General features: G+C 39.2%; 2 protein-coding genes across 11 annotated transcripts in view; both read right to left on the reverse strand.

Annotated features, from left to right (window-relative positions):
* Positions 1-14,945, reverse strand: part of LOC105834480 (disks large 1 tumor suppressor protein) — a 401,711-nt gene extending 386,766 nt beyond the window's left edge. For 2 of the 10 annotated variants that reach the window (XM_036283264.1, XM_036283263.1), the window contains exon 1: positions 13,007-14,937. The gene's annotated coding sequence lies outside the window, so the exon portion shown is untranslated. Of the gene's footprint in view, positions 1-13,006 lie in introns of all 10 variants that reach the window. The other 8 variants (XM_036283268.1, XM_036283265.1, XM_036283261.1 and 5 more) reach the window with 7 other exon arrangements.
* LOC105834482 overlaps positions 1-17,196 on the reverse strand; it is a 289,072-nt gene that overhangs the window by 81,302 nt on the left and 190,574 nt on the right. The gene's annotated exons all lie outside the window — the stretch shown is intronic.

Consider the following 17,196-nt stretch of genomic DNA (forward strand, 5'->3'; position numbering starts at 1 on the left):
GAGATATGATCTAAAATGATATCTCAAAAGGTTGCATAAGATATCTAATAGACCGCTAAAAGATATCTTTCCAAACCTTTCGGAAAAATAGTGAACATTTTAAAACATAGCAAACTTTTTTTAAAATTTCCTAATTTTCAAAAATGATATATATAAATTAAAATCAGTTAAAATAAAATTATTATACATCTCCAATTAAACAAATGTTTTTAAATTTTGTATGTTAAAAATATAAATAAATTTTTGTATACAGAACCTCTTAGATTTTTCGAGGTCTGTCTTATTTTAATGGTACTTATTTTCTTTCATAATTAAGTAAGATTTTTATGTGTACCTCTAATTTTTAATGATACATGCTCAAAAGTATACAGCTCCTTGTGGACAAGAGCTATCATATATACACATAGCATTAGAACTAATAAAGCTTTATTCTTACATCTCTCGTCGCTACAGTTAAAGTTGTTTGGATATGGAATCTGTTAGCAGTTTTTTCAAATAATCGGACTATGATACAAACAGCATCAAGATTCTTGCGGAGGAAATATTAGATTTCACATACATAGATATGCACGGAATGAAAAGGCAATGTTTGCTTCCACGTGAGCCGGATATTGATCTATTGTCATATGACGTCAATGCGGGTAACACGCACGCGGGCATCCAGCTTCGGAATCACGTAGCATGCCCAATAGAATTTCCCTTGATGACTGGTGGTTTCCAATTAGGATGCGTTTACAAGGACAATTAACGATTCGAATGATGGTAGCGGATGCGTGGTGATGGACAGAACTCGCATGCGCGAGCAAAGAAAAATCGGTCTTCCGCAAGATTTTGCCGAAAGTTTTTTAAAAATGTACATGCTTTGAGCATCGCGTTTTGACGCGTGATTGACGGCAAATTGCATGGTTTTTTCCAGAAAATGCGATTCTATGCTAAATTTCTGTGTGTTACACTTTCAATTTCAAAACAAAGAAACAAATGCATTTAATGACTAAAATAATATCTTAACAATATGCGCAGATTATAATGACTTTTTCATTAATTTAGTGTTTTATTTAAAAAATAGAGATAAGTATACATAATCTCTCTCTCTCTCTCTCTCTCTCTCTCTCTCTCTCTCTTTCTAAGAATAATCTTTATTAATTAATTATTATATAATAAAAATCTCTTTTAATAAATAATATTATGAGTTCTTGTTGAGAAATTTTTCAGATATAAGAATTTGCAAGTATCTTTAATAATAGAGGTGATTAAAAGCGGATTAAATTAAATTATTTATAACGCATTTCAATAGCGTTGATCATTGTCAGTGTTCAGTGTTAATCATTGTCATATTAAAATCTGTTTTTTTAATTAAACTATTATCAATTTTATCAATTTTGCGCAAAATCACGCGTGGACGTGAGAAAAAAAGCCGTGAATTAATTAATTATTATGAAAAAGCGTATGAATATGTAGCGAAGCAATTTTCGTCGATGCTAAGAAGCTCCCGGTCTTCGAAAAGTTAAGATGCTTAAAGCTCATTGGATATTCGACACGGGATAACTTCCAACGTCGAGCTCGAATTACAATAAGGTGCCGACGTCGTCGCGGTTGTCCCATCTAAATCCCATAAGTACATCCACCTCGGTGCCCGTAATCAGCTAAAGGTCAACTTACGATTAGTATTACACGAAAATCTAATCTTCACTTCTTTTTATCATCTTAATGGTTCATCAATGTGCATATTTACCGTTAATCGCAACCTAGTCTCTCAGCTCTCGTATTTTTACAATCGAGATCTACATTCCAGATCTACATCTATAGAAAAGATTTCTGGACCTAATGCTATTATTCTTCGATCGATCATAAAATAGAATCGATATTTATCATCACAGAAGGAATATTTTATTATAAATGGAAAGTTCTTAAATCTAGAATAAAATAACTTTTAATGCTATATTATTAATTTTCTTAGAATGATTCAATGTGATAATCTTATGATATTTTAGATTTAAGAATAGACTGATTTAAAGAAGTCTGAAAATTTGACTTTAATATTTCTGGAATGGTCAACTTTATTACATCAATACTAACCTAACACATTAACGTATGTACTATAATCTTCATTTTTCTCGATTTCTTTTATAGACTAATATATATTTCAATCTAATATATTATATGTCAATGGCGAAATCTTACTTTCTTCCGCGCTCTTTGCGAGCCCCTTTTATTTAGATAGTGCATTTTATTTGCAAGAAAACGCAAGAACACGTAGTGGTGGGTAGTGAACAGAAAACCATCTTAAAAATAAAATACATTCTAAACGTAAAAATATACTATAAGCTTAAATTTATATATATTACTTTTGTCTCAAGATAATAAGTCAATCTTATTTAATTCAAGAAAGAAGAATAGAAATTTGTGATTTAATCTTAATCTTGTTTTATTTTTATGCTACCTGAGGTTGTAATAAGATCAAATATGTTCAAATAAGATCAAGAATATTTTTTGTCTTGATATCAGAAATCCTTTCTGAAGGTGTACGAGGTAATATATCGCGTCAAGTTTGGCTCACGCAAATTCTCAAAAATGACTTCGAACTCGACAGTCTATTTATCTTCGAGCCATGGTGGACCTAATGCATTTCTCTTGTAAAGGATATCGCGATATGTTGCGACAGTTTTCCAAATAAATTTACGGTCGTGGACAAACAAGAGAGCGATACGTGCTTACGTCAATGCGTAACTTCTGCTTCCTAGCTGTTATTGGTTTTTCTTTTTTCCTCTCTTTTATCAACTTTATGCCTCTAACATGCGCGGTATCCAATCAAGATAAAGTATCGCGATATAGGAGACACGCAAAAACACGTTATTCAAGCGAACGGATGGGAAAGATCATCGGACGCGTATCGTTGTCTTCGGCTTCGTAAATTCGAGACTAGCGTGCGGGAGCCGCGATATTTTCAGCCCGCTGCGCGCGCTCATGGCATAGAGGCGACGCTTTTAACGACATCATAAAGCACCTCGTGTATACCGGCGGCTCACGTATCCGTAGCGGAGGGAAAAACAAGAGAGAGAGAGAGAGAAAGAGAAAGAAAATAATGAAAGCGGGTCCACGCACGGCAGGGATGTTCTCGTATCGCATGTGTCCCAGTTTCGCCGTCGCGCAATATCTAATCCATATTAGATATCAAGCAACGCCCGGCAAACACGAGAAGACTCGATTAAACGCTCCCGATTAACGATATTACGTACTCCGCGTGACGCTTCGACATTGTCATCCGGCGCGCGCGACAATGAAACAAGCTAATCCACGTCCACGAAGGCTTCCGTTGTCGCGTCAAACTTTATGCGCGATGAAAATGCGGAGGACTGGGTATCGACACGCACGATGTGTAATCGCTCTGCGCATCGTAACCGGCCGAGCTTACGGGCGATAACGCGAAACAATTCGCGAACTTGCAGAGTCGCCTCGCTCCACGCGCATCGGACCGGAGGGAGATTAGACCCGGATCACTGCTCGTTGTCGAACACGATCCGAACGCTACCCGCGGCCGTGATACCTGTCGCCGAAACACCACCGGAAACTGGCGCCGCCGTTTGACCATTAGGCGGAGGCATGCGGGACATCCCCCGGGCGAACCCCCTCCTGGGGGACGTATCGCACCGGTTCCGTGTGCGCGTCGCGCGATCACCGATATGGATTCCGTCCAATAAAAGCCGAGGTGTATCCAACACGGTGCGGCAGTCCAACCGGAATAACGTGCGCGACGGTAAAACTCTCGTCGGCTCGTGCGGTTAACCGTTAAAAAAAAAGCGAGATAGGGAGAGAGAGAGAGAAAAAGATAAAAGGAAAACAACAAACATTCCTCCGATCGCAATTGAATCTGTCCGCCCATTGATTTCACCGCATATATACCTGTATACCGGCCGCGAATCAACGAGATAAGAGAAAAAAAAATACGCCGAAAGTTCGACCCGGGTTGTAATTAAAATGTTAAAATACACATGCGCACGGCCGGTAAAATGATATACGTCAGCTTTGTGCAATCACGATGAATCGCGATCGATTAGAAAGCAAGGATCTCGGACTTCTTAACGAGCGACGTGACAAAACGCCTGTAGTATCCAACGACGGCGTTCTGTACGTGACATAAATTAAGCTGCGACGCACAGTAAATATTATTACAAACTGTCTCGAGTGAAGCATGTTTTATAGAAATATTATTAAACTTCCACTTGGCTTTACAGCTCGCCTCCTTCTCAGTCGCAATCTTGGTAGCCCTGACGTGAAACAAGACGGGCGAAGGAATGAACTTTCAAAACTCAAGGCAGCAGCGGAGGCTTGTAACATTAAAGAGGAAGAAGTTTACTTAAAAAGGAATGTGTAAAAGAAAGTGTAAGTTCGCCTTGCATCAGAAACTCCATGGCGTCTCCATATTTTTCGCTCGGCATTAACGCGCTGCTATTCAATCTCGATTAAATCATTCATCACTAAATGGCAGATTAAAAATTAATTTTTTTTAAATTAATAAAACGTGGACGTAAAAGTAGGCACTTTACTAGAAGTAGAAATAAAAGTATAAAAATGGTAAAAACCTTAGTCTTGAGTGCTGCCACGGGTGGATTCAAATTTAATACAGTTTTTGTTATTAAAGTTTTCATAGCTTAACATAACATTTAATAAAATTTTTTATATAAAAATAGTGTTAATTTAGTTATTTTGACGTCTCACAACTTATAAAAAAAAAGACATGAAAAATAACCTATAGACATAAAAAGAATGTAAAAAAATCTTAATTATGTGCGCGACTTTTCACCCAGAAAAGAAAATATAAATACCATTCCAGAGTTACGGGGAGATTGTTAATAAATCTGAAAACTTATATACGAGCACGTCTGAATGCCTGGGTACACCTGGATTTCATTTTCATCTTTGTCTTTTTGTTAAAATTGGGAAATGTAGTCACGAACGTAACTTCTTTACGCTCCGCAGATTTAATTTCCTTCCTTTGTCGCTCCTCGTACATTTATATTTATCCCCGCGCCAAGATTCACAAGGAGAACAGCCAGAGTTATCCGCGGCGCTTATCACACGCGAGAATCCGCCTTCGTATTTATTCATCTCGACATGCAAATATACGAGAACGGGGTGTCCTGAGGAATATCGACGGCCCAAGAGTCATAAATATCTTCCGCGATCTAAATCACAAATTAGATCCGCAAACAAATCTGTCGGCGAATTCTTGCTTCCGAGATAGTAACCCGTTCTCGTATGCGGTTACCATACATTTCTAGGAACGTCGTCACCATGACGGCCGAGCGGAAAGGATACCGATCCTCGACCGGGTCTGCCCGACGGTGAAAGCGCAAAATTGAAAGAAATGAACAAAAAAGGAATCATCGATTGCCGTCTTGTATAGGTGAAACTCCGCTCGGATCGCCTTCCGCGATTCATCGAGCAACCATCGAATAACGCTTTCAATAGCCGTAGTTGTATAGAGAAACGAATATCTGGAAACAAGAACGACGGACGTCGCTTTGCGACTCGACAATAACGTAGAGAACCGGACGGAATTCGTCCATTTACAAATTTCCCAAAGGGACGACATTGATTGTCGTTCCCTAAATTATGGATATCGGATGCAATTTACCTAATCAGATAATCTAATTGTATTATTATTATTATTATTTACATATTATTGTTCTCCGTTGACGATAATATTACGGCTACAGCGTGCGGAAGCCATTTAGCTTCGCTTACATGCTTAATTCAACTTTGAGCATGCCGCAAGATCTAGTCGCTAAGCCAAACGACTTGACGGGATCGTCTGGTGCATCCCCGGATCTGCATACGCGTCGTTCCAAATATCGCCGGGAAAATTTCCGTCGCATATTCATCCGTCGTTGGGGGTAACGAGGGCGCCCACGCACGGGTAATTCTCACGGCGACGTCCCACGGCCGGACCACAAACATTTAATTAAAACCGACCTTCCTGCGGAAGCCAAAAATGACGGGCGGGTATTCGCGTACCGCGTATCCCTCCGCAGCATTCGGCGCAATTCCGTAGGAGCTCGTGGAATTTAAAAGTCTCGAGTTAGCCGTCGCTGTCGTCGTTGCTCAAGCATGCCGGAGACATCTTTCTTCCTTGGTTGTCTCTAGAGTGCACGAGACACTCTTTTTCATTCGGCTCTTTCATCTCCATTCCATGTTTCCTCGCTTCTCGTTATTCCCCTGGCCCCCACTGACTCGCCCTCCGGCGTTTCGTTCCCGTATTCCCTCCCCTCCCTTCTACCGCGGCTTCCTCTTTCTTCACGTTCCCCTGGATTTTTCCGGCCCACGACTCGTCCGTTCCGTAAGTTGCAGCTCGGGGGAGGATATGACGAAAGTTCCGATCTCCCTCGCCTCCGTAACGTTGAATATTCCGTTGGCACAGCACACATATATTATTCGCCAGAAATTTACAACGAGGAAAGGATCGCTCCGCTTGAGAAATGTCGCCCGAATTCGATTTAAATAATTCCGCCCGTATACGCGGGAGTCAACAATGTCGGGAATGCGCGAACGTGCGTCACACACAGGAGGACTTGGACTTTTATCTCGACTCTCACTTCAGCAACGTTATTTTACTTTCTCAAACGGTCGCGGAATAACGGGGTGGGGGGTACACAACGACGCGAAATGGAATAATTTAACGGGGATGTTGCGAAATTAGCAGCGGCCGGGCTGTCGTTCCCGGGACGGCATTCTCTTCAAGGAGATCCAGTTGAATTAGAGCCACCACGGGGCTATTGTAATCAGTCTTGACGCTCCAGCAGGAATAATTACGATCCTCGTGAAACTCGAGCGGTTCAAATTTGCAAATCCCGGTCTCGTTGCTCGTGAAATTTGTCGGATTAACTTTACAAATTTATCCCCGCGCCTTTCCTCCGGTGCTCTCTTGCCACTCGTTCGGATCGCCGAGTATCTTCAGGGACAAAGTCGGATGAAGGATCCTAGCTTTCCATTAGCGGTGGCTTGGGATAAAGTCTTTCCATGTCTGTTTACAAACAGCGCTTCGACGCCCCCCTTTTTTTTATAGCTTCAATAGTTTTCAACGGTTAGTTTTGATAGGTTTTTTTTTCGCTCGATATAGCGCGATTGATCCTGTTTTTCAATTTACGACGAATTCAACGTGGACACCTCGCGGACATGGAACATTTCCGCCCGCGCGACACGCTCATGTACGCGCTAGAACACGCGTATATCGCTGCCGCATAGTCAATCCGTTTAGGCAGCGCCGCATTTAAATAACGCATTTTCCGTCCGGCACGTTGATAAATATTTAGCTTACTACGGCACGGTGCACGGAATCGATTGGAAGTTTACGAAGAGCAGCAGACGAGATAGCGCGTTGTGACAGGAACAGAGAGACGGAATTGCTTTTGACGGATTAACTTTTTAAATCGTTCGCAGGAGAGGGAGGTATCCTGATTGGTTGTTTGTTGAACAAACTCGCGCGAGAACCGGCTTCATTCGGGCGCGGTTCAATCTCCGGTACATTCTCGACTCTCTGACAGATCTCGTCCTTCATTGCAGGAGATTATTGTATTATATGTGCAGCGCGGTGTCGTAATACGGAAAAGTGAATGAACGATCGGATAAGGAGCTTTTCAAAGGGTCGAGAAACTCCAGATTCGCTTCACAATATATTATTAATGTAAAGACTGGAAACCCTGAAACGCACCGTTATCATACACATCTCCCAGTTGTTTCCGAGCACATGAGAGAGAGAGAGAGATTCTATTGCTTTAATTTATATGTATATTTTTTTCGCTATTGCTGAAACTATACTAAAGAGAGAAAGAGAGAAAGATTTGTGAATTGCAAAATCAACGATTTTTTATAATTTATTGCATATCAAATAAATGCATATCATAATTAAAGAGTAAGAGGATTGAGAGGAATGAGAGGAAAAAAAGGAAGAAAAGAGAGAGAGAGAGAGAGAGAGGGAGAGAGAGAGAGAGAGAGAGAGAGAGAGAGAGAGAGAGAGAGAGAGAGAGAGAGAGAGAGAGAGAGAGAGAGAGAGAGAGAGAAACGTTTCGTCCTCGTATGCAAACAATATCGACGAGGATATTTGGCAGGATACAAAGCGCTGCTCGAATTCGCGCTGCTTGCTGATTTTCGAGTAAGAATCGGCGTCCAATCGGCGATTTGCATATCCGCTGAATATCAAGCCCTACGAATTGGAGCGTTTGTGGCAAACCGACGAACGCGGAATTAGTTTCAAGTCGCGCAGCCGCACAAATACGTCTGCATTTGTATCGGCCAACCGCAAGATATTGAAGGATAGATAACGAGATCCAATTTGAAGGATGTCGCCACGACAAAATGCGGAAGGAAGTCTAATCGTAGCTTGTTAGATGGACGACATATTTTCCGCTAGTATACGAATCCAATTTGATCATTAAATAGTATTAAATAAAATTTTCCTTATCTCTTTTCTGATGGTCTATATCAATATATGTGAATATTCGTTGCATGTATCATGAAATTGTACGGAATGGATTCCAACCGGAATTATTCTGTTTTCCTTAGAAAACGTAATGAAAAACGTAATCTAGGAAATGATCGAATAATTTTGATCGAAATTCATTTCCTAAAATAATACGTACTCAGAAAGCGTTATCAAAATTATTACATTATTCTATCTTTATTGTTCATTAAACAAAGACAAAAATAGAATAGCACAATAGTGCTAATAACGCATTTACAACTAATAATAAATATTTTATATTTATTACACATTGTGTATTCCGTTATAATAATAATTTTAAAATGTTTTAAGATTATTTTTTTATAATCCATGACTTCGATTAAATGAAAACTCATATTACAACTGTATTTAATATAAATATTTTGTCTAAAATATTAAGAAAATATTAGATAATTGAATGTTTTGAATGTTTTACCTTTACATTGATTGATATAAAATGGTATAAGCTTTTGTTTTCGTTGAATGCTTTTTACAGGCGCTATTTAAAAAAAGCAAAAAAGATTATTACTATTTAAATAGCGGCATATTGTAAACCAAATGATAATCGCACACACTTTACTTTAATAGTTTAATGAAATAACAATAAATCCTACTTTGTGGATAAAAATAATTGATTCCTAAAAAAAGTTCATCTTTAGAGATAAAATACTCAAATGCATAAGTACTCTTTAATGTAAACAATTTTGAATTAAATGTTTTAAATTAAATTTTACATTAAATGCAATAAATAAATATATAAAACTAAAAACCTTTACCACAACTATGTGTAATGTTCGCTTAACATATATGTGTGAAATAGCATTCTCGAAGATAAACATTACAGAAAATAAACTCATATTTCAATTCACGGATTTATTTCACCTGATAAAAATCAGTTGCACCAATTACACTTTAAACTTCAGGTTGTTAAAAAAATATTATTTTTATATGTAGAAAATGTAATTTTTTACATTAAACGTAAAAAGAAATAAATAAAGTAAAGTAACTACAAAAAAGATTAAAACGAAACAAAGAAAATTACGTTTTCTAATTAATTTAGGCTTTAAAAATATGCAGAACTTTGACCTTAAATTACTGTATCAAAATGTGCCGGAAATTTGACAAGTTTTTAAACAAACCTCCATCAAAACTAATTAGGGACTGTTATTATAGATAGCTTCCATAAACAGATATAGTTTCGGGTTCTCCCTATGCATTTGTCTACGAAAATACGATCCAAATAAACCGATAATTCGAGAAACACGACGAATTAGCACAACAAATGTCATAAAAGCAATATTCGATTGAACGCAGATGTATGGTCGGTTAGAACCATCTGACTATAATGAAGCAAAGCGCTCCTGGCGCCGCGCAATTAGTTTAATTATACATACGTATGTATCAGCGCTGAAAATTCTTCCACCGTACGCCGTTCGATAAACGGTATGTAGAGGGATAAACGTATACCGACGATATAACATCATGAATATTATATCGATAAGCAACGTTCAGCACGATAAGTCGGCTTTAAATGCATTTCATCAAATGCAATTCCGGCAGCAATTTTGCGTAATTTTCACAAATCTCTCGTTGCTCGTTGTTAACCTGTCATTGGTGCCATTATCGCATCATGGCTTCGATCGCCCGTTGTCGCTTGTTGGCCCGTGTTCGTCGCCCGTAATTAGAGCGGCGAACGGCAAGGGGAACAGGCATTGCTCCTTTTTTTCTCCTCGCTTTTATCAAGTGGCTGACCTCGATCGCGGGGACGGACAAAGGGACCGGGGGATGATATTTTTTTTTATGTCCCGCTCGTTTTTCACGCCCGCCCCGTAATATCGCCCGTCAACTTTACCAAACTCGCCTCAACTGCGATATCTCTCCGTCCTCTCCTCCCCGCCATCATCCCCGCTAGCCTTCTGCTATCCCATCGCCCCCGTCGTCCCCCTTTTTTTTTCTATTCCCGACCACCTATGCCAGACGCTTTTTTTATCGCGTGTGCCAGCAATTTATTTGGCTGATCGTTCTTCCGAGAGTTGGCCATAAAAATCGTTACACCGACCAATCGTGTCCATCGAACACATTCTGTTCGTTCGATCGCACGCGTGACGAGGCTCGCGGATAATGTCAGGCAGAGAAAATGACGGCAAATAAGAGAAATCGGTCCTCTCTTTTTTTTTTTTCAACCTCCGGCCCCTCACGCTTCTCTCGTTCTTCTCTTTTCGAATAACCGAAAGAGCACCGACGACGGCGGTTTTTCATAAATGTCAACGCTTTTCCCAAACGGTCCGCTTTATTACGACTGAGAAAAGGCGGGATTATTGGACATTTATCGTCGCGCTACTTTAGTTTTATCGGGGACGCAGAAAAGCTTCGTTTGTCTTTATCCCGGTTTGCTCGCTACGGGCGCGTTATTATCTGACGCGCCAGAAAATTCCCGTCTAGATACAACGACATGCACTTTCCACATTTTACATGCGACAACGGTCCCCTAAAATAGCGCTATAATATATTACACAAGAGAGCCGTAATGCAGCTGGAAATGCAACACGGGAATTCCCAAAATCGCCGCATTTGTAATTATTCATAGCACTAAAACCGCAAACAATTAGCCTCCTGCAGCACTAATTGGATAAAGATGTAAAACCGCGTTTCTTCTCCAGTTTGTACCTCGTAAATCGACGAAAACTTTACCGACTAGTCCGTCGTTCGCGAGAGGGATAGAAAGAGAGAGAGAGAGAGAAAAAGAAAGAAAGGGAAAGATTTACATTTGCAACAGGAGAATAAATATTCTAGCGAGGAGAGCCGGGCGTCGTCTTTTATGGAGCGCGCTTTCGATGTTGTCCCATGAAAATACTTCGAGCTTCGTCGACGGGTTTCCCACCGCCGGAACAATGGCGCGACATTTCGTACGAACCGCGAAAACAAAGGGCGACGGGTTTCTTGCTCACGCTCCGTCTGTTTTCTCGTTACGATGTTCCGGGAATTCGCTTAACTTTCGACGCGGAGCTCGACTTGTTCCCGGAGAAAGGCGACATTAGTCCGCGCGCGCAGTCGCAGTTCCATTAAGCTCGTGGTGCAACAGTTTTACGTGCGGAAGTAACAACTTCTTCTTCCTCCTCCTCTTTCCTTTTCTTTTGGATATGTATGACACCGTAAATAAAACGATGGCGCGTAAAGAGCAATGTAAGAATAATGTTTCCATTCGGCGCAAACGCGCGCGCCACATATCCTAATTTCAAGCAAATCACGTAATTACTGCACGCGCGTTTACTAATTCCTAGTCCGATTATTAAACCAAATTAGAATAAGTCGATTAAATTTAATGCCACTAAGAACCATGAATGTATCTTGTAAAGTACTTACAAGAGAATTGTTTTCACGGCAGTAACGCGCAACAATAGTTAACTCGGGCACGTTAAATGGAAATGAAACTGTATGGAGAGAGATCTGCAAGGTCCAACTAATATCGAACAGTTATACGAATGCAATTGCACTTTATTGATTTTTGCGCAACTTGGAGATGCCCTCTACAAAACCATTATACCTAAATTAAATTATTATTTTTATGCATAATGCTAAATCGTTTATACAAATTGAATTTCAGATTTTAATTGTACACAATAAGAATCACTTTAGATTAAATAGTATAGTAAAAATTATAAAAGATTATTTTTATTTCATATTATTGATACATCCACTATATTTTTTCATTTATGTATCTCATCTCTTTCAGTATTATTTTTTATTTTACATTTAACAAGATATTTATAAAAAATATAAAGTTTTACATTCTTATAGAATGGCTCTCTTTTCCCTTCTGTAGATACCGAAATATAGAAGAAAAATTAGTAGCAATTCAATTATTGTTTCGTATACAAACAAGAATATAAAAATCTTTTTTAAAAAATTTGATAATTTTAAATTTTAGTAAAATGTTTTATTTTTATTACAATTTTATAACCGCCCCATCTAAAGAACGCAACGTGTGAAAAATGTATGTTTGAAGATGTTATTATTACTTGTCTGATATTTTTCCTTTTTACTCATAAAAATTATTTTTCAATGGAAATAAATATAATTTTCTTGATAAAATTATGCAAAATTTCTTTATGTGAATAAGTTATGTATTTGCAAAAAATTATCAAATTCTTTAAGATTTTATATTTTTGCTTACATGTAAGATATGATTGTAGATTTGAGATTAATTTTTTCTGTGCAGATAATATATAATTACCTACATATTGGTAATTATAATAAATCACAAAGCATGTATATATATAAAAGTATTTCCTTCAATTTGACAAGTGTGATGACTAACCATGATCGTAGGATTGGAAAATTATGGCGTTTCACGTTTCAATTTACGCGATACCTCATTTCTCATCTCAGAGCAATTGCCAGCAACTTCAGTGACTCAGCGTTTTGCATATGCAAAAATCGTGCGGGATAAACCGTCGCGACGAAGGAAAAATTCTCCTCTTACGCGCTCCACCTTTCCGTTTACGTTACCTTCCTTTTGGCGTTTTCTCGTGTCACACGCGTGTCACGTGACGCCAATTATCAGCGAGAAAATCAGCGCCCCTGCGCTCGTTATCCAAATAGGTGTATTGCGTACGAATAAAAATCAACACTCCCTTATTTTCGCACTGTTATCACTATGATTAATCCGGCCCGCCGTAAGATCGAGTCCCGAAATTCAAAGAATCGTTCAGCGGGAATGTTCAGCGGATCTATATAATCTGTAATCGACAAAAAAACAAAACCATGAAACTTTTGCACACATGTAAATTCACTCGCGAACAAGATACCTTTTTTGCATGCAGACTTTCATTACGACTCAAACCGATAATAAATTAATTTATATCAAATGTTATTCACTTGATCCCTTGTTATCATACAAAAATCCATCTGCTTTCAAAGATAAAGCATCTTGATAATTATGTTAATTTTATTTCAATTTTAGAAAAAAAATTTTCGGCTTTAGAAGTAATGCAAGTTCACGCAAAAAAGTACCAGCGCCGTTTCAATTACGTGTCCACTCATCGATATCGTCTCAGCACAAAACTCAGCACACATTAGACGAATTATCCACACTAATCACGGGGCGCAACACGATCCAAGAACGCCTCTCCAGCACACTCGACTGAACAAACATTGTCGCTCAAGACAACAAAATAGAGCATTAAACGAGATATGCTTCGTCGAAGCTAAAAGATCCTGGACGAGATGTTGGTGTCCAATCGATCCACGTCACACCATAAGACCATTTCCGGTCACGTCGCCACTCAGAAATCCTTGTCTGCCAGCAATTGACAAATCGTGTACCACGAACCACAAAAAATACTCCAGAAGTAAGCGACAGATGAAAGGGCGACGCAGTCGACGAATTCACGCTTTTGCGACTGGAGAGACGATCTTTTCGCGCGTGGCGATGAGATCACCAGCGACGGCGAAACAAGTGGAAAAGGAATCTTATCGGACGACGCGCTCGGCAAGTGGAAAGAGTCAACGTCGATGTCCGGCCGTCGTTGTGGCGCGCGGCGGGCCACTGACTGTCTCCGCCAATTCCACGCCTTTCCCTATCCACCCCCACCCGGTTGTACACCACCACCTATACGTTCATCCCTACCACTTGGGCCAGCCACCCCCTTTCCTCAACGCACCCTTTCCTCAACGACCGCCGGCGCAAACGCCACAAACCTGCTCATCCCTCTTTGCGCGGAGGATTCGAGCCACTGTTTCGGTCGGCTCACCCGCAGAGATGCAGTTTCGCTCCTCCTTTCGCCAAGGGCCGAGCCTACGGGCTCTTTACCTACTTTTGATGGTTTTATCAAGACTTCTTTTCTCGACCCTGAGTCGTAATTTAAACCCTAATCTCGAAAAAGCCCTATCTGGAGATTGCGCGTGTTTTATTAATTGGTCATCAAGAAATTGCGGCCTAATTAATTATTCCACAAAAGTAAAAACTTACCCCTACAGATTCATATCTATATAAAGCATTTCGAATATATGTATAACGTGTTACAAAATTAATAAAACTCAACTTATTGACTTGTACTATCAAATTACACAATTTATCGCGCATATTAATTGTTGTCATAATTTATAACATAAATATGTAGTCATAATACGAACTGTAATTGTAAAACTAAATTTTCTCACAGCTTCTCACATTTCAGAAATTCTGTGTGTTTGCTCATTACATTTTTAATCTGGCTGTTCATCGTTGTGTTCGAGAAAGAAAACGCACACATGAGTAATAGGGTCATAGCAACCGGCTGCAATCACGAATCACGCTATCTGTTTAACTCGCTCAAGCTTAACAAAAATACATTAAAACGTAGTAAATCGTAATATTACGTGGATTCCGCGCGGCGCTGGTACTATCTCTCCTGTCCGATGCGTCGTCGAAAGGAAAAAATAAAAATATGTGGCACGAATATATGCATCCTGGATTTATTTCATATTAAACTATGAGCATACTATTATTTCACGCGCCGTCGGACGACGATGGTAATCCCGCGACAAATTATCGCCGGATTCCGGCTCGCACCGGAATTCCGCCTTTTCTTCCATGCTTCTGCCATTCTGTCACGCCGCGCCGCGCCGCACCGCTACGCTTCCATGACGGGAAGACCGTCCCATTAATGTTGCACTGGTAGTTATATGTCGCGAGGGAAACTTCATTGCGGCGACGACGTATCGACGAAATTACACGGCCGTCCGGGCATCTCTGATAAATAGAGCCGCGTTGCGAATTGCGATCGGCCGTTCAATCCCTTTGACGACACCGGTTCCGAAAATATTGCCGCAAATATGAGATAAGCAAGATACACTTAAAGGACAAATGACAATAATCCTCTTTGTCTGCATACCTTGGTGAAAAAAGAGACTTCCAAAAGAGTTACGGTTTTCCTTTATTTCCGTATCAAGAAACAGTTGAGACGTAAGCGTTTGATGTCGAGACTTCTATTGTGCACTCAGAGAGACGTGATGTTCAATTAAACCTCGATACGCGAGAAACTTATTGACGTCTTCGCGTTTTCGCCAAATGCTGCCTGATATCCCGTGCACGCGGTTTACGGTACAAACAAGGACCCAACTGAAGAATATGGATGTTCACGTTGAAGCGTGGGCAAGCTCAATCTACCGGACGACCTCTTTTTCTACCTGGCGATTCGCAAAAAAAAAAAAGATAAAAAAGAATGTCGGGTCGCCTTAAAAAAGCAGCACGTCGCTGTGCACGGGCGAAAAACGACCTGCGAGGGGAAAATCCGACTCGTGCAATCTCGAGGACGTAAACGGGCTTGTCGGCGACAGCCCTCGGAACTCGCCCTCTCGTCGATACACGACGACGACGACGACGACGACGACAACGACGCTCGACCGACTCCCCGGTGTAAATTACGCTCGAAAGCAGTGTTCTCGCCGCGACTAGAGAGATTTAGAGGGCAGAATAAGAAAACAAACACAAACCGGTAAAAAATATCACTCTGTAATTTAAGACTTCTTTTAATCATTATCGAGTAAAGCGCGCGCGCGCGCGCATTCAAAAAACAGATTTAATAAATACGTCAGCGCGAGACAAATTTCGGTATGAGCGATTGAACCGGAAATCGAACTCGAGTCTTTCACTTTCCGGGCGACTGCCGGAGTCTGAATGGTTTAGCAATAGAAATATTTCTCCGAGTGTAGAAAATAAAGCAGAATTGCGTGCAATAATATAGAATATTTTTAAATTTATTCCTGTGACATATAATTAATTACACTTCGTTACTAACTCTTGGGCTCTTTCATCGTGACGAATAATAATATAATCAGCATGTATAAAAATATAGTTTATAAAACAAAAAAATCTACCTTTTTACAGACTTTAAACTGCTCATTTCGCAATCGATTACGGAAGAACTCGATTAGCTATGCTAAATATATCCTTCCAGCAACATCGTGGCAACTTTTCCAGTCGCAGTTTGAGTTGCTCCTTAGTAGCAAAGTTTTCGTTATCGTCTTAGTACTTATCTCAAAAGTATGTATGGCGAGCAAACTTCTAGTTACTTTTCTCGGTTAAATTCGACGTAAACGTCGCAAGTTAAACGATAAATTGATAAAAAATCGAAAACAGTAAACATTTATAATACACGTATCTATAAATAAAATAAACAATAAATTATAATTTATAAATTATTCAAAAAGAGTTTTCAAAGATATGCTTTCATGAGGTAACTTTATTGATTTATTCCATTTGCAATGATTAATGTGTTTTAATTTTCTTAAAAACTTCTTGAAATTTTTAACTTTTTAATAAAATAAAATTTAATAATATTTAAATAATAGTTCTTTTATTATAACAATCTATAATATTAATTTATTTTATACAATTATATTACCTTTTTCCAAACATTAAACAATTTATTTGTTTTATTAATTTGAGAGAAGAGGAAGTTAACAGGCATTTTATTTTACTTTATAGGTTTTATATAAATTTAACTTCATAATTTGTGCTTTTCTTTAATTATTCTGATATTAACATTCACAAAATCATACGATAACTTCGAGTCTCTATAGACTTAATAAGTCTACAACATGGTCTACAACACTCAATAATCTCTACGGGACATTCCACGCATATTTTCATGAAGATAATGAACGTTTGTTATGCTTTCAATATTTTCACTGTCGCATTATAGCAAAAGAAAAAA

The sequence above is a fragment of the Monomorium pharaonis genome, chromosome 2, assembly GCF_013373865.1.
Source record: "Monomorium pharaonis isolate MP-MQ-018 chromosome 2, ASM1337386v2, whole genome shotgun sequence".
Lineage (NCBI taxonomy): Eukaryota > Metazoa > Arthropoda > Insecta > Hymenoptera > Formicidae > Monomorium > Monomorium pharaonis.